This window comes from Pseudophryne corroboree, chromosome 6, assembly GCF_028390025.1.
Source record: "Pseudophryne corroboree isolate aPseCor3 chromosome 6, aPseCor3.hap2, whole genome shotgun sequence".
Classification (NCBI taxonomy): Eukaryota; Metazoa; Chordata; class Amphibia; order Anura; family Myobatrachidae; genus Pseudophryne; species Pseudophryne corroboree.
In genome coordinates, this window is record NC_086449.1 from 39,241,065 (window position 1) to 39,261,281 (window position 20,217).

Genomic DNA, 20,217 nt, shown 5'->3' on the forward strand with positions numbered 1-20,217 from the left:
AGTAATTTGATTTTTTTGATCAATTTTTCATTTCAGCTTACTTATTTTGCTAAGAATAATGACTTTACATTTAAGGAAAGACAAACAGTCATATTCTTTGGTTATGGAAGCAAAGATGTGGGCTTGTTTGCTTATCAATAACCAAATTCTTGATTCAGTTTTTACAGAAAGTATATTTATCGTCTAAAGCACCGCAATCAGTAAACAAACCATTGCTCATAAATGACCTTGTGGCGCAACGGTAGCGCGTCTCACTCCAGATCAGAAGGTTGCGTGTTCAAATCACGTCGGGGGTCAATTACTATTTCGAAGATGAAATTTACCAAATGAACCACCATATAAGAAACAAATTGCCAAGTCTGTCATCCACCTTCTGTAATGTGATATTTGCTCACAGGTATAACTATATCACCTGCACAGTTTCATAATAAATGCTCATTTCTCATATTACTTATACAAAAAATACCCAGTTAATTGGACATCACCATATCTTGACATTGAAGCATACTCTGTACTCTTGGTTTCTTTATGATTAAGTTTTGTTTCATATTGCATCATTTCAATTCCGGTCACTTACAACTTCAAAATTTTACATAAGTGCTAACACCAACAATTACTTTATTTTGTAAGACATTTAGAAGTAAGTTGATTTTTTGATCAATTTTTCCTTTCAGCTTACTTATTTTGCTAAGAATAATGACTACATTTAAGGAAAGACAAACAGTCATATTCTTTGGTTATGGAAGCAAAGATGTGGGCTTGTTTGCTTATCAATAACCAAATTCTTGATTCAGTTTTTACAGAAAGTATATTTATCGTCTAAAGCACCGCAATCAGTAAACAAACCATCGCTCATAAATGATCTTGTGGCGCAACGGTAGCGCGCCTGACTCCAAATCAGAAGGTTGCGTGTTCAAATCACGTCAGGGTCAATTACCATTTTGAAGATGAAATTTACCAAATGAAACACTATAAAAGAAACAAATTGCCAAGTCTGTCATCCACCTTCTGTAATGTGATATTTGCTCACAGGGATAACTATATCACCTGCACAGTTTCATAATAAATGCCCATTCTGCTCATTTCTCATAATACTTATGCAAAAATAACCCAGTTTATTGGAAATTACCATATCTTGACATTGAAGCATACTCTGTACTCTTGGTTTCTTTATGACTAAGTTTTGTTTCATATTGCATCATTTCAAATCCGGTCACAGACAACTTCAAAATTTTACATAAGTGCTAACACCAACAATTACTTTATTTTGTAAGACATTTAGAAGTAATTTGATTTTTTTGATCAATTTTTCCTTTCAGCTTACTTATTTTGCTAAGAATAATGACTTTACATTTAAGGAAAGACAAACAGTCATATTCTTTGGTTATGGAAGCAAAGATGTGGGCTTGTTTGCTTATCAATAACCAAATTCTTGATTCAGTTTTTACAGAAAGTATATTTATCGTCTAAAGCACCACAATCAGTAAACAAACCATTGCTCATAAATGACCTTGTGGCGCAACGGTAGCGTGTCTGACTCCAGATCAGAAGATTGCGTGTTCAAATCTCGTCGGGTCAATTACTATTTTGAAGATGAAATTTACCAAATGAAACACCATAAAAGAAACAAATTGCCAAGTCTGTCATCCACCTTCTGTAATGTGATATTTGCTCACAGATATAACTATATCACCGGCACAGTTTCATAATAAATGCTCATTTCTCATAATACTTATACAAAAAATACCAAGTTAATTGGACATTACCATATCTTGACATTGAAGCATACTCTGTACTCTTGGTTTCTTTATGACTAAGTTTTGTTTCATATTGCATCATTTCAATTCCGGTCACAGACAACTTCAAAATTTTACATAAGTGCTAACACCAACAATTACTTTATTTTGTAAGACATTTAGAAGTAATTTGATTTTTTTGATCAATTTTTCCTTTCAGCTTACTTATTTTGCTAAGAATAATGACTACATTTAAGGAAAGACAAACAGTCATATTCTTTGGTTATGGAAGCAAAGACGTGGGCTTGTTTGCTTATCAATAACCAAATTCTTGATTCAGTTTTTACAGAAAGTATATTTATCGTCTAAAGCACCGCAATCAGTAAACAAACCATTGCGCATAAATGACCTCGTGGCGTAACGGTAGCGCGTCTGACTCCAGATCAGAAGGTTGCGTGTTCAAATCACGTCAGGGTCAATTACCATTTTGAAGATGAAATTTACCAAATGAAACACCATAAAAGAAACAAATTGTCAAATCTGTCATCCACCTTCTGCAATGTGATATTTGCTCACAGGTATAACTATATCACCTGCACAGTTTCATAATAAATGCCCATTCTGCTCATTTCTCATATTACTTATACAAAAAATACCCAGTTAATTGGACATCACCATATCTTGACATTGAAGCATACTCTGTACTATTGGTTTCTTTATGATTAAGTTTTGTTTCATATTGCATCATTTCAATTCCGGTCACTTACAACTTCAAAATTTTACATAAGTGCTAACACCAACAATTACTTTATTTTGTAAGACATTTAGAAGTAATTTGATTTTTTTGATAAATTTTTCCATTCAGCTTACTTATTTTGCTAAGAATAATGACTACATTTAAGGAAAGACAAACAGTCATATTCTTTGGTTATGGAAGCAAAGATGTGGGCTTGTTTGCTTATCAATAACCAAATTCTTTATTCAGTTTTTACAGAAAGTATATTTATCGTCTAAAGCACCGCAATCAGTAAACAAACCATTGCTCATAAATGATCTCGTGGCGCAACGGTAGCGCGTCTGACTCCAGATCAGAAGGTTGCGTGTTCAAATCACGTCGGGGTCAATTACTATTTTGAAGATGAAATTTACCAAATGAAACACTATAAAAGAAACAAATTGCCAAGTCTGTCATCCACCTTCTGTAATGTGATATTTGCTCACAGGGATAACTATATCACCTGCATAGTTTCATAATAAATGTCCATTCTGCTCATTTCTCATAATACTTATGCAAAAATATCCCAGTTTATTGGAAATTACCATATCTTGACATTGAAGCATACTCTGTACTCTTGGTTTCTTTATGATTAAGTTTTGTTTCATATTGCATCATTTCAATTCCGGTCACTTACAACTTCAAAATTTTACATAAGTGCTAACACCAACAATTACTTTATTTTGTAAGACATTTAGAAGTAAGTTGATTTTTTGATCAATTTTTCCTTTCAGCTTACTTATTTTGCTAAGAATAATGACTACATTTAAGGAAAGACAAACAGTCATATTCTTTGGTTATGGAAGCAAAGATGTGGGCTTGTTTGCTTATCAATAACCAAATTCTTGATTCAGTTTTTACAGAAAGTATATTTATCGTCTAAAGCACCGCAATCAGTAAACAAACCATCGCTCATAAATGATCTTGTGGCGCAACGGTAGTGCGTCTGACTCCAAATCAGAAGGTTGCGTGTTCAAATCACGTCAGGGTCAATTACCATTTTGAAGATGAAATTTACCAAATGAAACACTATAAAAGAAACAAATTGCCAAGTCTGTCATCCACCTTCTGTAATGTGATATTTGCTCACAGGGATAACTATATCACCTGCACAGTTTCATAATAAATGCCCATTCTGCTCATTTCTCATAATACTTATGCAAAAATAACCCAGTTTATTGGAAATTACCATATCTTGACATTGAAGCATACTCTGTACTCTTGGTTTCTTTATGACTAAGTTTTGTTTCATATTGCATCATTTCAAATCCGGTCACAGACAACTTCAAAATTTTACATAAGTGCTAACACCAACAATTACTTTATTTTGTAAGACATTTAGAAGTAATTTGATTTTTTTGATCAATTTTTCCTTTCAGCTTTCTTATTTTGCTAAGAATAATGACTACATTTAAGGAAAGACAAACAGTCATATTCTTTGGTTATGGAAGCAAAGATGTGGGCTTGTTTGCTTATCAATAACCAAATTCTTGATTCAGTTTTTACAGAAAGTATATTTATCGTCTAAAGCACCGCAATCAGTAAACAAACCATTGCTCATAAATGACCTTGTGGCGCAACGGTAGCGTGTCTGACTCCAGATCAGAAGATTGCGTGTTCAAATCTCGTCGGGGTCAATTACTATTTTGAAGATGAAATTTACCAAATGAAACACCATAAAAGAAACAAATTGCCAAGTCTGTCATCCACCTTCTGTAATGTGATATTTGCTCACAGATATAACTATATCACAGGCACAGTTTCATAATAAATGCTCATTTCTCATAATACTTATACAAAAAATACCAAGTTAATTGGACATTACCATATCTTGACATTGAAGCATACTCTGTACTCTTGGTTTCTTTATGACTAAGTTTTGTTTCATATTGCATCATTTCAATTCCGGTCACAGACAACTTCAAAATTTTACATAAGTGCTAACACCAACAATTACTTTATTTTGTAAGACATTTAGAAGTAATTTGATTTTTTTGATCAATTTTTCCTTTCAGCTTACTTATTTTGCTAAGAATAATGACTACATTTAAGGAAAGACAAACAGTCATATTCTTTGGTTATGGAAGCAAAGACGTGGGCTTGTTTGCTTATCAATAACCAAATTCTTGATTCAGTTTTTACAGAAAGTATATTTATCGTCTAAAGCACTGCAATCAGTAAACAAACCATTGCTCATAAATGACCTCGTGGTGCAACAGTAGCGCGTCTGACTCCAGATCAGAAGGTTGCGTGTTCAAATCACGTCGGGGTCAATTACCATTTTGAAGATGAAATTTACCAAATGAAACACCATAAAAGAAACAAATTGCCAAGTCTGTCATCCACCTTCTGTAATGTGATATTTGCTCACAGGGATAACTATATCACCTGCACAGTTTCATAATAAATGCCCATTCTGCTCATTTCTCATAATACTGATACAAAAATACCCAGTTAATTTGACATCACCATATCTTGACATTGAAGCATACTCTGTACTCTTGGTTTCTTTATGATTAAGTTTTGTTTCATATTGCATCATTTCAATTCCGGTAACTTACATCTTCAAAATTTTACATAAGTGCTAACACCAACAATTACTTTATTTTGTAAGACATTTAGAAGTAATTTTATTTTTTTGATCAATTTTTCCTTTCAGCTTACTTATTTTGCTAAGAATAATGACTTTACATTTAAGGAAAGACAAACAGTCATATTCTTTGGTTATGGAAGCAAAGATGTGGGCTTGTTTGCTTATCAATAACCAAATTCTTGATTCAGTTTTTACAGAAAGTATATTTATCGTCTAAAGCACTGCAATCAGTAAACAAACCATTGCTCATAAATGACCTCGTGGCACAACGGTAGCGCGTCTGACTCCAGATCAGAAGGTTGCGTGTTCAAATCACGTCGGGGTCAATTACCATTTTGAAGATGAAATTTACCAAATGAAACACCATAAAAGAAACAAATTGCCAAGTCTGTCATCCACCTTCTGTAATGTGATATTTGCTCACAGGGATAACTATATCACCTGCACAGTTTCATAATAAATGCCCATTCTGCTCATTTCTCATAATACTTATACAAAAAATACCCAGTTAATTTGACATCACCATATCTTGACATTGAAGCATACTCTGTACTCTTGGTTCCTTTATGATTAAGTTTTGTTTCATATTGCATCATTTCAATTCCGGTAACTTACATCTTCAAAATTTTACATAAGTGCTAACACCAACAATTACTTTATTTTGTAAGACATTTAGAAGTAATTTTATTTTTTTGATCAATTTTTCCTTTCAGCTTTCTTATTTTGCTAAGAATAATGACTACATTTAAGGAAAGACAAACAGTCATATTCTTTGGTTATGGAAGCAAAGATGTGGGCTTGTTTGCTTATCAATAACCAAATTCTTGATTCAGTTTTTACAGAAAGTATATTTATCGTCTAAAGCACCGCAATCAGTAAACAAACCATTGCTCATAAAAGACCTCGTGGCGCAACGGTAGCGCGTCTGACTCCAGATCAGAAGGTTGCGTGTTCAAATCACGTTTTGGTCAATTACCATTTTGAAGATGAAATTTACCAAATGAAACACCATAAAAGAAACAAATTGTCAAGTCTGTCATCCACCTTCTGCAATGTGATATTTGCTCACAGGTATAACTATATCACCTGCACAGTTTCATAATAAATGCTCATTTCTCATATTACTTATACAAAAAATACCCAGTTAATTGGACATCACCATATCTTGACATTGAAGCATACTCTGTACTCTTGGTTTCTTTATGATTAAGTTTTGTTTCATATTGCATCATTTCAATTCCGGTCACTTACAACTTCAAAATTTTACATAAGTGCTAACACCAACAATTACTTTATTTTGTAAGACATTTAGAAGTAATTTGATTTTTTTGATAAATTTTTCCATTCAGCTTACTTATTTTGCTAAGAATAATGACTACATTTAAGGAAAGACAAACAGTCATATTCTTTGGTTATGGAAGCAAAGATGTGGGCTTGTTTGCTTATCAATAACCAAATTCTTTATTCAGTTTTTACAGAAAGTATATTTATCGTCTAAAGCACCGCAATCAGTAAACAAACCATTGCTCATAAATGATCTCGTGGCGCAACGGTAGCGCGTCTGACTCCAGATTAGAAGGTTGCGTGTTCAAATCACGTCGGGGTCAATTACTATTTTGAAGATGAAATTTACCAAATGAAACACTATAAAAGAAACAAATTGCCAAGTCTGTCATCCACCTTCTGTAATGTGATATTTGCTCACAGGGATAACTATATCACCTGCATAGTTTCATAATAAATGTCCATTCTGCTCATTTCTCATAATACTTATGCAAAAATATCCCAGTTTATTGGAAATTACCATATCTTGACATTGAAGCATACTCTGTACTCTTGGTTTCTTTATGATTAAGTTTTGTTTCATATTGCATCATTTCAATTCCGGTCACTTACAACTTCAAAATTTTACATAAGTGCTAACACCAACAATTACTTTATTTTGTAAGACATTTAGAAGTAAGTTGATTTTTTGATCAATTTTTCCTTTCAGCTTACTTATTTTGCTAAGAATAATGACTACATTTAAGGAAAGACAAACAGTCATATTCTTTGGTTATGGAAGCAAAGATGTGGGCTTGTTTGCTTATCAATAACCAAATTCTTGATTCAGTTTTTACAGAAAGTATATTTATCGTCTAAAGCACCGCAATCAGTAAACAAACCATCGCTCATAAATGATCTTGTGGCGCAACGGTAGCGCGTCTGACTCCAAATCAGAAGGTTGCGTGTTCAAATCACGTCAGGGTCAATTACCATTTTGAAGATGAAATTTACCAAATGAAACACTATAAAAGAAACAAATTGCCAAGTCTGTCATCCACCTTCTGTAATGTGATATTTGCTCACAGGGATAACTATATCACCTGCACAGTTTCATAATAAATGCCCATTCTGCTCATTTCTCATAATACTTATGCAAAAATAACCCAGTTTATTGGAAATTACCATATCTTGACATTGAAGCATACTCTGTACTCTTGGTTTCTTTATGACTAAGTTTTGTTTCATATTGCATCATTTCAAATCCGGTCACAGACAACTTCAAAATTTTACATAAGTGCTAACACCAACAATTACTTTATTTTGTAAGACATTTAGAAGTAATTTGATTTTTTTGATCAATTTTTCCTTTCAGCTTACTTATTTTGCTAAGAATAATGACTACATTTAAGGAAAGACAAACAGTCATATTCTTTGGTTATGGAAGCAAAGACGTGGGCTTGTTTGCTTATCAATAACCAAATTCTTGATTCAGTTTTTACAGAAAGTATATTTATCGTCTAAAGCACCGCAATCAGTAAACAAACCATTGCGCATAAATGACCTCGTGGCGTAACGGTAGCGCGTCTGACTCCAGATCAGAAGGTTGCGTGTTCAAATCACGTCAGGGTCAATTACCATTTTGAAGATGAAATTTACCAAATGAAACACCATAAAAGAAACAAATTGTCAAATCTGTCATCCACCTTCTGCAATGTGATATTTGCTCACAGGTATAACTATATCACCTGCACAGTTTCATAATAAATGCCCATTCTGCTCATTTCTCATATTACTTATACAAAAAATACCCAGTTAATTGGACATCACCATATCTTGACATTGAAGCATACTCTGTACTATTGGTTTCTTTATGATTAAGTTTTGTTTCATATTGCATCATTTCAATTCCGGTCACTTACAACTTCAAAATTTTACATAAGTGCTAACACCAACAATTACTTTATTTTGTAAGACATTTAGAAGTAATTTGATTTTTTTGATACATTTTTCCATTCAGCTTACTTATTTTGCTAAGAATAATGACTACATTTAAGGAAAGACAAACAGTCATATTCTTTGGTTATGGAAGCAAAGATGTGGGCTTGTTTGCTTATCAATAACCAAATTCTTTATTCAGTTTTTACAGAAAGTATATTTATCGTCTAAAGCACCGCAATCAGTAAACAAACCATTGCTCATAAATGATCTCGTGGCGCAACGGTAGCGCGTCTGACTCCAGATCAGAAGGTTGCGTGTTCAAATCACGTCGGGGTCAATTACTATTTTGAAGATGAAATTTACCAAATGAAACACTATAAAAGAAACAAATTGCCAAGTCTGTCATCCACCTTCTGTAATGTGATATTTGCTCACAGGGATAACTATATCACCTGCATAGTTTCATAATAAATGTCCATTCTGCTCATTTCTCATAATACTTATGCAAAAATATCCCAGTTTATTGGAAATTACCATATCTTGACATTGAAGCATACTCTGTACTCTTGGTTTCTTTATGATTAAGTTTTGTTTCATATTGCATCATTTCAATTCCGGTCACTTACAACTTCAAAATTTTACATAAGTGCTAACACCAACAATTACTTTATTTTGTAAGACATTTAGAAGTAAGTTGATTTTTTGATCAATTTTTCCTTTCAGCTTACTTATTTTGCTAAGAATAATGACTACATTTAAGGAAAGACAAACAGTCATATTCTTTGGTTATGGAAGCAAAGATGTGGGCTTGTTTGCTTATCAATAACCAAATTCTTGATTCAGTTTTTACAGAAAGTATATTTATCGTCTAAAGCACCGCAATCAGTAAACAAACCATCGCTCATAAATGATCTTGTGGCGCAACGGTAGTGCGTCTGACTCCAAATCAGAAGGTTGCGTGTTCAAATCACGTCAGGGTCAATTACCATTTTGAAGATGAAATTTACCAAATGAAACACTATAAAAGAAACAAATTGCCAAGTCTGTCATCCACCTTCTGTAATGTGATATTTGCTCACAGGGATAACTATATCACCTGCACAGTTTCATAATAAATGCCCATTCTGCTCATTTCTCATAATACTTATGCAAAAATAACCCAGTTTATTGGAAATTACCATATCTTGACATTGAAGCATACTCTGTACTCTTGGTTTCTTTATGACTAAGTTTTGTTTCATATTGCATCATTTCAAATCCGGTCACAGACAACTTCAAAATTTTACATAAGTGCTAACACCAACAATTACTTTATTTTGTAAGACATTTAGAAGTAATTTGATTTTTTTGATCAATTTTTCCTTTCAGCTTTCTTATTTTGCTAAGAATAATGACTACATTTAAGGAAAGACAAACAGTCATATTCTTTGGTTATGGAAGCAAAGATGTGGGCTTGTTTGCTTATCAATAACCAAATTCTTGATTCAGTTTTTACAGAAAGTATATTTATCGTCTAAAGCACCGCAATCAGTAAACAAACCATTGCTCATAAATGACCTTGTGGCGCAACGGTAGCGTGTCTGACTCCAGATCAGAAGATTGCGTGTTCAAATCTCGTCGGGGTCAATTACTATTTTGAAGATGAAATTTACCAAATGAAACACCATAAAAGAAACAAATTGCCAAGTCTGTCATCCACCTTCTGTAATGTGATATTTGCTCACAGATATAACTATATCACAGGCACAGTTTCATAATAAATGCTCATTTCTCATAATACTTATACAAAAAATACCAAGTTAATTGGACATTACCATATCTTGACATTGAAGCATACTCTGTACTCTTGGTTTCTTTATGACTAAGTTTTGTTTCATATTGCATCATTTCAATTCCGGTCACAGACAACTTCAAAATTTTACATAAGTGCTAACACCAACAATTACTTTATTTTGTAAGACATTTAGAAGTAATTTGATTTTTTTGATCAATTTTTCCTTTCAGCTTACTTATTTTGCTAAGAATAATGACTACATTTAAGGAAAGACAAACAGTCATATTCTTTGGTTATGGAAGCAAAGACGTGGGCTTGTTTGCTTATCAATAACCAAATTCTTGATTCAGTTTTTACAGAAAGTATATTTATCGTCTAAAGCACTGCAATCAGTAAACAAACCATTGCTCATAAATGACCTCGTGGTGCAACAGTAGCGCGTCTGACTCCAGATCAGAAGGTTGCGTGTTCAAATCACGTCGGGGTCAATTACCATTTTGAAGATGAAATTTACCAAATGAAACACCATAAAAGAAACAAATTGCCAAGTCTGTCATCCACCTTCTGTAATGTGATATTTGCTCACAGGGATAACTATATCACCTGCACAGTTTCATAATAAATGCCCATTCTGCTCATTTCTCATAATACTTATACAAAAATACCCAGTTAATTTGACATCACCATATCTTGACATTGAAGCATACTCTGTACTCTTGGTTTCTTTATGATTAAGTTTTGTTTCATATTGCATCATTTCAATTCCGGTAACTTACATCTTCAAAATTTTACATAAGTGCTAACACCAACAATTACTTTATTTTGTAAGACATTTAGAAGTAATTTTATTTTTTTGATCAATTTTTCCTTTCAGCTTACTTATTTTGCTAAGAATAATGACTTTACATTTAAGGAAAGACAAACAGTCATATTCTTTGGTTATGGAAGCAAAGATGTGGGCTTGTTTGCTTATCAATAACCAAATTCTTGATTCAGTTTTTACAGAAAGTATATTTATCGTCTAAAGCACTGCAATCAGTAAACAAACCATTGCTCATAAATGACCTCGTGGCACAACGGTAGCGCGTCTGACTCCAGATCAGAAGGTTGCGTGTTCAAATCACGTCGGGGTCAATTACCATTTTGAAGATGAAATTTACCAAATGAAACACCATAAAAGAAACAAATTGCCAAGTCTGTCATCCACCTTCTGTAATGTGATATTTGCTCACAGGGATAACTATATCACCTGCACAGTTTCATAATAAATGCCCATTCTGCTCATTTCTCATAATACTTATACAAAAAATACCCAGTTAATTTGACATCACCATATCTTGACATTGAAGCATACTCTGTACTCTTGGTTCCTTTATGATTAAGTTTTGTTTCATATTGCATCATTTCAATTCCGGTAACTTACATCTTCAAAATTTTACATAAGTGCTAACACCAACAATTACTTTATTTTGTAAGACATTTAGAAGTAATTTTATTTTTTTGATCAATTTTTCCTTTCAGCTTTCTTATTTTGCTAAGAATAATGACTACATTTAAGGAAAGACAAACAGTCATATTCTTTGGTTATGGAAGCAAAGATGTGGGCTTGTTTGCTTATCAATAACCAAATTCTTGATTCAGTTTTTACAGAAAGTATATTTATCGTCTAAAGCACCGCAATCAGTAAACAAACCATTGCTCATAAAAGACCTCGTGGCGCAACGGTAGCGCGTCTGACTCCAGATCAGAAGGTTGCGTGTTCAAATCACGTTTTGGTCAATTACCATTTTGAAGATGAAATTTACCAAATGAAACACCATAAAAGAAACAAATTGTCAAGTCTGTCATCCACCTTCTGCAATGTGATATTTGCTCACAGGTATAACTATATCACCTGCACAGTTTCATAATAAATGCTCATTTCTCATATTACTTATACAAAAAATACCCAGTTAATTGGACATCACCATATCTTGACATTGAAGCATACTCTGTACTCTTGGTTTCTTTATGATTAAGTTTTGTTTCATATTGCATCATTTCAATTCCGGTCACTTACAACTTCAAAATTTTACATAAGTGCTAACACCAACAATTACTTTATTTTGTAAGACATTTAGAAGTAATTTGATTTTTTTGATAAATTTTTCCATTCAGCTTACTTATTTTGCTAAGAATAATGACTACATTTAAGGATAGACAAACAGTCATATTCTTTGGTTATGGAAGCAAAGATGTGGGCTTGTTTGCTTATCAATAACCAAATTCTTTATTCAGTTTTTACAGAAAGTATATTTATCGTCTAAAGCACCGCAATCAGTAAACAAACCATTGCTCATAAATGATCTCGTGGCGCAACGGTAGCGCGTCTGACTCCAGATTAGAAGGTTGCGTGTTCAAATCACGTCGGGGTCAATTACTATTTTGAAGATGAAATTTACCAAATGAAACACTATAAAAGAAACAAATTGCCAAGTCTGTCATCCACCTTCTGTAATGTGATATTTGCTCACAGGGATAACTATATCACCTGCATAGTTTCATAATAAATGTCCATTCTGCTCATTTCTCATAATACTTATGCAAAAATATCCCAGTTTATTGGAAATTACCATATCTTGACATTGAAGCATACTCTGTACTCTTGGTTTCTTTATGATTAAGTTTTGTTTCATATTGCATCATTTCAATTCCGGTCACTTACAACTTCAAAATTTTACATAAGTGCTAACACCAACAATTACTTTATTTTGTAAGACATTTAGAAGTAAGTTGATTTTTTGATCAATTTTTCCTTTCAGCTTACTTATTTTGCTAAGAATAATGACTACATTTAAGGAAAGACAAACAGTCATATTCTTTGGTTATGGAAGCAAAGATGTGGGCTTGTTTGCTTATCAATAACCAAATTCTTGATTCAGTTTTTACAGAAAGTATATTTATCGTCTAAAGCACCGCAATCAGTAAACAAACCATCGCTCATAAATGATCTTGTGGCGCAACGGTAGCGCGTCTGACTCCAAATCAGAAGGTTGCGTGTTCAAATCACGTCAGGGTCAATTACCATTTTGAAGATGAAATTTACCAAATGAAACACTATAAAAGAAACAAATTGCCAAGTCTGTCATCCACCTTCTGTAATGTGATATTTGCTCACAGGGATAACTATATCACCTGCACAGTTTCATAATAAATGCCCATTCTGCTCATTTCTCATAATACTTATGCAAAAATAACCCAGTTTATTGGAAATTACCATATCTTGACATTGAAGCATACTCTGTACTCTTGGTTTCTTTATGACTAAGTTTTGTTTCATATTGCATCATTTCAAATCCGGTCACAGACAACTTCAAAATTTTACATAAGTGCTAACACCAACAATTACTTTATTTTGTAAGACATTTAGAAGTAATTTGATTTTTTTGATCAATTTTTCCTTTCAGCTTACTTATTTTGCTAAGAATAATGACTTTACATTTAAGGAAAGACAAACAGTCATATTCTTTGGTTATGGAAGCAAAGATGTGGGCTTGTTTGCTTATCAATAACCAAATTCTTGATTCAGTTTTTACAGAAAGTATATTTATCGTCTAAAGCACCACAATCAGTAAACAAACATTTGGTCATAAATGACCTTGTGGCGCAACGGTAGCGTGTCTGACTCCAGATCAGAAGATTGCGTGTTCAAATCTCGTCGGGGTCAATTACTATTTTGAAGATGAAATTTACCAAATGAAACACCATAAAAGAAACAAATTGCCAAGTCTGTCATCCACCTTCTGTAATGTGATATTTGCTCACAGATATAACTATATCACAGGCACAGTTTCATAATAAATGCTCATTTCTCATAATACTTATACAAAAAATACCAAGTTAATTGGACATTACCATATCTTGACATTGAAGCATACTCTGTACTCTTGGTTTCTTTATGACTAAGTTTTGTTTCATATTGCATCATTTCAATTCCGGTCACAGACAACTTCAAAATTTTACATAAGTGCTAACACCAACAATTACTTTATTTTGTAAGACATTTAGAAGTAATTTGATTTTTTTGATCAATTTTTCCTTTCAGCTTACTTATTTTGCTAAGAATAATGACTACATTTAAGGAAAGACAAACAGTCATATTCTTTGGTTATGGAAGCAAAGACGTGGGCTTGTTTGCTTATCAATAACCAAATTCTTGATTCAGTTTTTACAGAAAGTATATTTATCGTCTAAAGCACTGCAATCAGTAAACAAACCATTGCTCATAAATGACCTCGTGGTGCAACAGTAGCGCGTCTGACTCCAGATCAGAAGGTTGCGTGTTCAAATCACGTCGGGGTCAATTACCATTTTGAAGATGAAATTTACCAAATGAAACACCATAAAAGAAACAAATTGCCAAGTCTGTCATCCACCTTCTGTAATGTGATATTTGCTCACAGGGATAACTATATCACCTGCACAGTTTCATAATAAATGCCCATTCTGCTCATTTCTCATAATACTTATACAAAAATACCCAGTTAATTTGACATCACCATATCTTGACATTGAAGCATACTCTGTACTCTTGGTTTCTTTATGATTAAGTTTTGTTTCATATTGCATCATTTCAATTCCGGTAACTTACATCTTCAAAATTTTACATAAGTGCTAACACCAACAATTACTTTATTTTGTAAGACATTTAGAAGTAATTTTATTTTTTTGATCAATTTTTCCTTTCAGCTTTCTTATTTTGCTAAGAATAATGACTACATTTAAGGAAAGACAAACAGTCATATTCTTTGGTTATGGAAGCAAAGATGTGGGCTTGTTTGCTTATCAATAACCAAATTCTTGATTCAGTTTTTACAGAAAGTATATTTATCGTCTAAAGCACCGCAATCAGTAAACAAACCATTGCTCATAAATGACCTTGTGGCGCAACGGTAGCGTGTCTGACTCCAGATCAGAAGATTGCGTGTTCAAATCTCGTCGGGGTCAATTACTATTTTGAAGATGAAATTTACCAAATGAAACACCATAAAAGAAACAAATTGCCAAGTCTGTCATCCACCTTCTGTAATGTGATATTTGCTCACAGATATAACTATATCACAGGCACAGTTTCATAATAAATGCTCATTTCTCATAATACTTATACAAAAAATACCAAGTTAATTGGACATTACCATATCTTGACATTGAAGCATACTCTGTACTCTTGGTTTCTTTATGACTAAGTTTTGTTTCATATTGCATCATTTCAATTCCGGTCACAGACAACTTCAAAATTTTACATAAGTGCTAACACCAACAATTACTTTATTTTGTAAGACATTTAGAAGTAATTTGATTTTTTTGATCAATTTTTCCTTTCAGCTTACTTATTTTGCTAAGAATAATGACTACATTTAAGGAAAGACAAACAGTCATATTCTTTGGTTATGGAAGCAAAGACGTGGGCTTGTTTGCTTATCAATAACCAAATTCTTGATTCAGTTTTTACAGAAAGTATATTTATCGTCTAAAGCACTGCAATCAGTAAACAAACCATTGCTCATAAATGACCTCGTGGTGCAACAGTAGCGCGTCTGACTCCAGATCAGAAGGTTGCGTGTTCAAATCACGTCGGGGTCAATTACCATTTTGAAGATGAAATTTACCAAATGAAACACCATAAAAGAAACAAATTGCCAAGTCTGTCATCCACCTTCTGTAATGTGATATTTGCTCACAGGGATAACTATATCACCTGCACAGTTTCATAATAAATGCCCATTCTGCTCATTTCTCATAATACTTATACAAAAATACCCAGTTAATTTGACATCACCATATCTTGACATTGAAGCATACTCTGTACTCTTGGTTTCTTTATGATTAAGTTTTGTTTCATATTGCATCATTTCAATTCCGGTAACTTACATCTTCAAAATTTTACATAAGTGCTAACACCAACAATTACTTTATTTTGTAAGACATTTAGAAGTAATTTTATTTTTTTGATCAATTTTTCCTTTCAGCTTACTTATTTTGCTAAGAATAATGACTTTACATTTAAGGAAAGACAAACAGTCATATTCTTTGGTTATGGAAGCAAAGATGTGGGCTTGTTTGCTTATCAATAACCAAATTCTTGATTCAGTTTTTACAGAAAGTATATTTATCGTCTAAAGCACTGCAATCAGTAAACAAACCATTGCTCATAAATGACCTCGTGGCACAACGGTAGCGCGTCTGACTCCAGATCAGAAGGTTGCGTGTTCAAATCACGTCGGGGTCAATTACCATTTTGAAGATGAAATTTACCAAATGAAACACCATAAAAGAAACAAATTGCCAAGTCTGTCATCCACCTTCTGTAATGTGATATTTGCTCACAGGGATAACTATATCACCTGCACAGTTTCATAATAAATGCCCATTCTGCTCATTTCTCATAATACTTATACAAAAAATACCCAGTTAATTTGACATCACCATATCTTGACATTGAAGCATACTCTGTACTCTTGGTTCCTTTATGATTAAGTTTTGTTTCATATTGCATCATTTCAATTCCGGTAACTTACATCTTCAAAATTTTACATAAGTGCTAACACCAACAATTACTTTATTTTGTAAGACATTTAGAAGTAATTTTATTTTTTTGATCAATTTTTCCTTTCAGCTTTCTTATTTTGCTAAGAATAATGACTACATTTAAGGAAAGACAAACAGTCATATTCTTTGGTTATGGAAGCAAAGATGTGGGCTTGTTTGCTTATCAATAACCAAATTCTTGATTCAGTTTTTACAGAAAGTATATTTATCGTCTAAAGCACCGCAATCAGTAAACAAACCATTGCTCATAAAAGACCTCGTGGCGCAACGGTAGCGCGTCTGACTCCAGATCAGAAGGTTGCGTGTTCAAATCACGTTTTGGTCAATTACCATTTTGAAGATGAAATTTACCAAATGAAACACCATAAAAGAAACAAATTGTCAAGTCTGTCATCCACCTTCTGCAATGTGATATTTGCTCACAGGTATAACTATATCACCTGCACAGTTTCATAATAAATGCTCATTTCTCATATTACTTATACAAAAAATACCCAGTTAATTGGACATCACCATATCTTGACATTGAAGCATACTCTGTACTCTTGGTTTCTTTATGATTAAGTTTTGTTTCATATTGCATCATTTCAATTCCGGTCACTTACAACTTCAAAATTTTACATAAGTGCTAACACCAACAATTACTTTATTTTGTAAGACATTTAGAAGTAATTTGATTTTTTTGATAAATTTTTCCATTCAGCTTACTTATTTTGCTAAGAATAATGACTACATTTAAGGAAAGACAAACAGTCATATTCTTTGGTTATGGAAGCAAAGATGTGGGCTTGTTTGCTTATCAATAACCAAATTCTTTATTCAGTTTTTACAGAAAGTATATTTATCGTCTAAAGCACCGCAATCAGTAAACAAACCATTGCTCATAAATGATCTCGTGGCGCAACGGTAGCGCGTCTGACTCCAGATTAGAAGGTTGAGTGTTCAAATCACGTCGGGGTCAATTACTATTTTGAAGATGAAATTTACCAAATGAAACACTATAAAAGAAACAAATTGCCAAGTCTGTCATCCACCTTCTGTAATGTGATATTTGCTCACAGGGATAACTATATCACCTGCATAGTTTCATAATAAATGTCCATTCTGCTCATTTCTCATAATACTTATGCAAAAATATCCCAGTTTATTGGAAATTACCATATCTTGACATTGAAGCATACTCTGTACTCTTGGTTTCTTTATGATTAAGTTTTGTTTCATATTGCATCATTTCAATTCCGGTCACTTACAACTTCAAAATTTTACATAAGTGCTAACACCAACAATTACTTTATTTTGTAAGACATTTAGAAGTAAGTTGATTTTTTGATCAATTTTTCCTTTCAGCTTACTTATTTTGCTAAGAATAATGACTACATTTAAGGAAAGACAAACAGTCATATTCTTTGGTTATGGAAGCAAAGATGTGGGCTTGTTTGCTTATCAATAACCAAATTCTTGATTCAGTTTTTACAGAAAGTATATTTATCGTCTAAAGCACCGCAATCAGTAAACAAACCATCGCTCATAAATGATCTTGTGGCGCAACGGTAGCGCGTCTGACTCCAAATCAGAAGGTTGCGTGTTCAAATCACGTCAGGGTCAATTACCATTTTGAAGATGAAATTTACCAAATGAAACACTATAAAAGAAACAAATTGCCAAGTCTGTCATCCACCTTCTGTAATGTGATATTTGCTCACAGGGATAACTATATCACCTGCACAGTTTCATAATAAATGCCCATTCTGCTCATTTCTCATAATACTTATGCAAAAATAACCCAGTTTATTGGAAATTACCATATCTTGACATTGAAGCATACTCTGTACTCTTGGTTTCTTTATGACTAAGTTTTGTTTCATATTGCATCATTTCAAATCCGGTCACAGACAACTTCAAAATTTTACATAAGTGCTAACACCAACAATTACTTTATTTTGTAAGACATTTAGAAGTAATTTGATTTTTTTGATCAATTTTTCCTTTCAGCTTACTTATTTTGCTAAGAATAATGACTTTACATTTAAGGAAAGACAAACAGTCATATTCTTTGGTTATGGAAGCAAAGATGTGGGCTTGTTTGCTTATCAATAACCAAATTCTTGATTCAGTTTTTACAGAAAGTATATTTATCGTCTAAAGCACCACAATCAGTAAACAAACATTTGGTCATAAATGACCTTGTGGCGCAACGGTAGCGTGTCTGACTCCAGATCAGAAGATTGCGTGTTCAAATCTCGTCGGGGTCAATTACTATTTTGAAGATGAAATTTACCAAATGAAACACCATAAAAGAAACAAATTGCCAAGTCTGTCATCCACCTTCTGTAATGTGATATTTGCTCACAGATATAACTATATCACAGGCACAGTTTCATAATAAATGCTCATTTCTCATAATACTTATACAAAAAATACCAAGTTAATTGGACATTACCATATCTTGACATTGAAGCATACTCTGTACTCTTGGTTTCTTTATGACTAAGTTTTGTTTCATATTGCATCATTTCAATTCCGGTCACAGACAACTTCAAAATTTTACATAAGTGCTAACACCAACAATTACTTTATTTTGTAAGACATTTAGAAGTAATTTGATTTTTTTGATCAATTTTTCCTTTCAGCTTACTTATTTTGCTAAGAATAATGACTACATTTAAGGAAAGACAAACAGTCATATTCTTTGGTTATGGAAGCAAAGACGTGGGCTTGTTTGCTTATCAATAACCAAATTCTTGATTCAGTTTTTACAGAAAGTATATTTATCGTCTAAAGCACTGCAATCAGTAAACAAACCATTGCTCATAAATGACCTCGTGGTGCAACAGTAGCGCGTCTGACTCCAGATCAGAAGGTTGCGTGTTCAAATCACGTCGGGGTCAATTACCATTTTGAAGATGAAATTTACCAAATGAAACACCATAAAAGAAACAAATTGCCAAGTCTGTCATCCACCTTCTGTAATGTGATATTTGCTCACAGGGATAACTATATCACCTGCACAGTTTCATAATAAATGCCCATTCTGCTCATTTCTCATAATACTTATACAAAAATACCCAGTTAATTTGACATCACCATATCTTGACATTGAAGCATACTCTGTACTCTTGGTTTCTTTATGATTAAGTTTTGTTTCATATTGCATCATTTCAATTCCGGTAACTTACATCTTCAAAATTTTACATAAGTGCTAACACCAACAATTACTTTATTTTGTAAGACATTTAGAAGTAATTTTATTTTTTTGATCAATTTTTCCTTTCAGCTTTCTTATTTTGCTAAGAATAATGACTACATTTAAGGAAAGACAAACAGTCATATTCTTTGGTTATGGAAGCAAAGATGTGGGCTTGTTTGCTTATCAATAACCAAATTCTTGATTCAGTTTTTACAGAAAGTATATTTATCGTCTAAAGCACCGCAATCAGTAAACAAACCATTGCTCATAAAAGACCTCGTGGCGCAACGGTAGCGCGTCTGACTCCAGATCAGAAGGTTGCGTGTTCAAATCACGTTTTGGTCAATTACCATTTTGAAG

General features: G+C 33.0%; 31 non-coding genes across 31 annotated transcripts; all 31 read left to right on the forward strand.

Annotated features, from left to right (window-relative positions):
- Positions 1-224: 224 nt before the first annotated feature.
- TRNAW-CCA (transfer RNA tryptophan (anticodon CCA)) lies at positions 225-297 on the forward strand. The gene has a single exon. It is a non-coding gene; the product is annotated as a tRNA-Trp (tRNA).
- A 563-nt stretch (positions 298-860) lies between these two features.
- Positions 861-932, forward strand: TRNAW-CCA (transfer RNA tryptophan (anticodon CCA)). Its single transcript has one exon. It is a non-coding gene; the product is annotated as a tRNA-Trp (tRNA).
- A 1,210-nt stretch (positions 933-2,142) lies between these two features.
- On the forward strand, positions 2,143-2,214 carry TRNAW-CCA (transfer RNA tryptophan (anticodon CCA)). The gene has a single exon. It is a non-coding gene; the product is annotated as a tRNA-Trp (tRNA).
- Positions 2,215-2,787: 573 nt separating this feature from the next.
- On the forward strand, positions 2,788-2,859 carry TRNAW-CCA (transfer RNA tryptophan (anticodon CCA)). Its single transcript has one exon. It is a non-coding gene; the product is annotated as a tRNA-Trp (tRNA).
- Positions 2,860-3,431: 572 nt separating this feature from the next.
- On the forward strand, positions 3,432-3,503 carry TRNAW-CCA (transfer RNA tryptophan (anticodon CCA)). Its single transcript has one exon. It is a non-coding gene; the product is annotated as a tRNA-Trp (tRNA).
- A 573-nt stretch (positions 3,504-4,076) lies between these two features.
- On the forward strand, positions 4,077-4,148 carry TRNAW-CCA (transfer RNA tryptophan (anticodon CCA)). Its single transcript has one exon. It is a non-coding gene; the product is annotated as a tRNA-Trp (tRNA).
- Positions 4,149-4,712: 564 nt separating this feature from the next.
- TRNAW-CCA (transfer RNA tryptophan (anticodon CCA)) lies at positions 4,713-4,784 on the forward strand. Its single transcript has one exon. It is a non-coding gene; the product is annotated as a tRNA-Trp (tRNA).
- A 574-nt stretch (positions 4,785-5,358) lies between these two features.
- On the forward strand, positions 5,359-5,430 carry TRNAW-CCA (transfer RNA tryptophan (anticodon CCA)). The gene has a single exon. It is a non-coding gene; the product is annotated as a tRNA-Trp (tRNA).
- A 573-nt stretch (positions 5,431-6,003) lies between these two features.
- TRNAW-CCA (transfer RNA tryptophan (anticodon CCA)) lies at positions 6,004-6,075 on the forward strand. Its single transcript has one exon. It is a non-coding gene; the product is annotated as a tRNA-Trp (tRNA).
- Positions 6,076-6,639: 564 nt separating this feature from the next.
- TRNAW-CCA (transfer RNA tryptophan (anticodon CCA)) lies at positions 6,640-6,711 on the forward strand. The gene has a single exon. It is a non-coding gene; the product is annotated as a tRNA-Trp (tRNA).
- Positions 6,712-7,283: 572 nt separating this feature from the next.
- Positions 7,284-7,355, forward strand: TRNAW-CCA (transfer RNA tryptophan (anticodon CCA)). Its single transcript has one exon. It is a non-coding gene; the product is annotated as a tRNA-Trp (tRNA).
- A 573-nt stretch (positions 7,356-7,928) lies between these two features.
- On the forward strand, positions 7,929-8,000 carry TRNAW-CCA (transfer RNA tryptophan (anticodon CCA)). The gene has a single exon. It is a non-coding gene; the product is annotated as a tRNA-Trp (tRNA).
- Positions 8,001-8,573: 573 nt separating this feature from the next.
- TRNAW-CCA (transfer RNA tryptophan (anticodon CCA)) lies at positions 8,574-8,645 on the forward strand. The gene has a single exon. It is a non-coding gene; the product is annotated as a tRNA-Trp (tRNA).
- Positions 8,646-9,217: 572 nt separating this feature from the next.
- Positions 9,218-9,289, forward strand: TRNAW-CCA (transfer RNA tryptophan (anticodon CCA)). Its single transcript has one exon. It is a non-coding gene; the product is annotated as a tRNA-Trp (tRNA).
- Positions 9,290-9,862: 573 nt separating this feature from the next.
- On the forward strand, positions 9,863-9,934 carry TRNAW-CCA (transfer RNA tryptophan (anticodon CCA)). The gene has a single exon. It is a non-coding gene; the product is annotated as a tRNA-Trp (tRNA).
- A 564-nt stretch (positions 9,935-10,498) lies between these two features.
- On the forward strand, positions 10,499-10,570 carry TRNAW-CCA (transfer RNA tryptophan (anticodon CCA)). Its single transcript has one exon. It is a non-coding gene; the product is annotated as a tRNA-Trp (tRNA).
- Positions 10,571-11,144: 574 nt separating this feature from the next.
- On the forward strand, positions 11,145-11,216 carry TRNAW-CCA (transfer RNA tryptophan (anticodon CCA)). The gene has a single exon. It is a non-coding gene; the product is annotated as a tRNA-Trp (tRNA).
- A 573-nt stretch (positions 11,217-11,789) lies between these two features.
- Positions 11,790-11,861, forward strand: TRNAW-CCA (transfer RNA tryptophan (anticodon CCA)). The gene has a single exon. It is a non-coding gene; the product is annotated as a tRNA-Trp (tRNA).
- Positions 11,862-12,425: 564 nt separating this feature from the next.
- On the forward strand, positions 12,426-12,497 carry TRNAW-CCA (transfer RNA tryptophan (anticodon CCA)). The gene has a single exon. It is a non-coding gene; the product is annotated as a tRNA-Trp (tRNA).
- A 572-nt stretch (positions 12,498-13,069) lies between these two features.
- On the forward strand, positions 13,070-13,141 carry TRNAW-CCA (transfer RNA tryptophan (anticodon CCA)). The gene has a single exon. It is a non-coding gene; the product is annotated as a tRNA-Trp (tRNA).
- Positions 13,142-13,716: 575 nt separating this feature from the next.
- TRNAW-CCA (transfer RNA tryptophan (anticodon CCA)) lies at positions 13,717-13,788 on the forward strand. Its single transcript has one exon. It is a non-coding gene; the product is annotated as a tRNA-Trp (tRNA).
- Positions 13,789-14,352: 564 nt separating this feature from the next.
- On the forward strand, positions 14,353-14,424 carry TRNAW-CCA (transfer RNA tryptophan (anticodon CCA)). Its single transcript has one exon. It is a non-coding gene; the product is annotated as a tRNA-Trp (tRNA).
- Positions 14,425-14,996: 572 nt separating this feature from the next.
- On the forward strand, positions 14,997-15,068 carry TRNAW-CCA (transfer RNA tryptophan (anticodon CCA)). Its single transcript has one exon. It is a non-coding gene; the product is annotated as a tRNA-Trp (tRNA).
- A 564-nt stretch (positions 15,069-15,632) lies between these two features.
- TRNAW-CCA (transfer RNA tryptophan (anticodon CCA)) lies at positions 15,633-15,704 on the forward strand. The gene has a single exon. It is a non-coding gene; the product is annotated as a tRNA-Trp (tRNA).
- A 574-nt stretch (positions 15,705-16,278) lies between these two features.
- TRNAW-CCA (transfer RNA tryptophan (anticodon CCA)) lies at positions 16,279-16,350 on the forward strand. The gene has a single exon. It is a non-coding gene; the product is annotated as a tRNA-Trp (tRNA).
- A 573-nt stretch (positions 16,351-16,923) lies between these two features.
- On the forward strand, positions 16,924-16,995 carry TRNAW-CCA (transfer RNA tryptophan (anticodon CCA)). The gene has a single exon. It is a non-coding gene; the product is annotated as a tRNA-Trp (tRNA).
- Positions 16,996-17,559: 564 nt separating this feature from the next.
- On the forward strand, positions 17,560-17,631 carry TRNAW-CCA (transfer RNA tryptophan (anticodon CCA)). The gene has a single exon. It is a non-coding gene; the product is annotated as a tRNA-Trp (tRNA).
- Positions 17,632-18,203: 572 nt separating this feature from the next.
- On the forward strand, positions 18,204-18,275 carry TRNAW-CCA (transfer RNA tryptophan (anticodon CCA)). The gene has a single exon. It is a non-coding gene; the product is annotated as a tRNA-Trp (tRNA).
- Positions 18,276-18,850: 575 nt separating this feature from the next.
- Positions 18,851-18,922, forward strand: TRNAW-CCA (transfer RNA tryptophan (anticodon CCA)). The gene has a single exon. It is a non-coding gene; the product is annotated as a tRNA-Trp (tRNA).
- Positions 18,923-19,486: 564 nt separating this feature from the next.
- TRNAW-CCA (transfer RNA tryptophan (anticodon CCA)) lies at positions 19,487-19,558 on the forward strand. The gene has a single exon. It is a non-coding gene; the product is annotated as a tRNA-Trp (tRNA).
- A 572-nt stretch (positions 19,559-20,130) lies between these two features.
- Positions 20,131-20,202, forward strand: TRNAW-CCA (transfer RNA tryptophan (anticodon CCA)). The gene has a single exon. It is a non-coding gene; the product is annotated as a tRNA-Trp (tRNA).
- Positions 20,203-20,217: the final 15 nt, after the last annotated feature.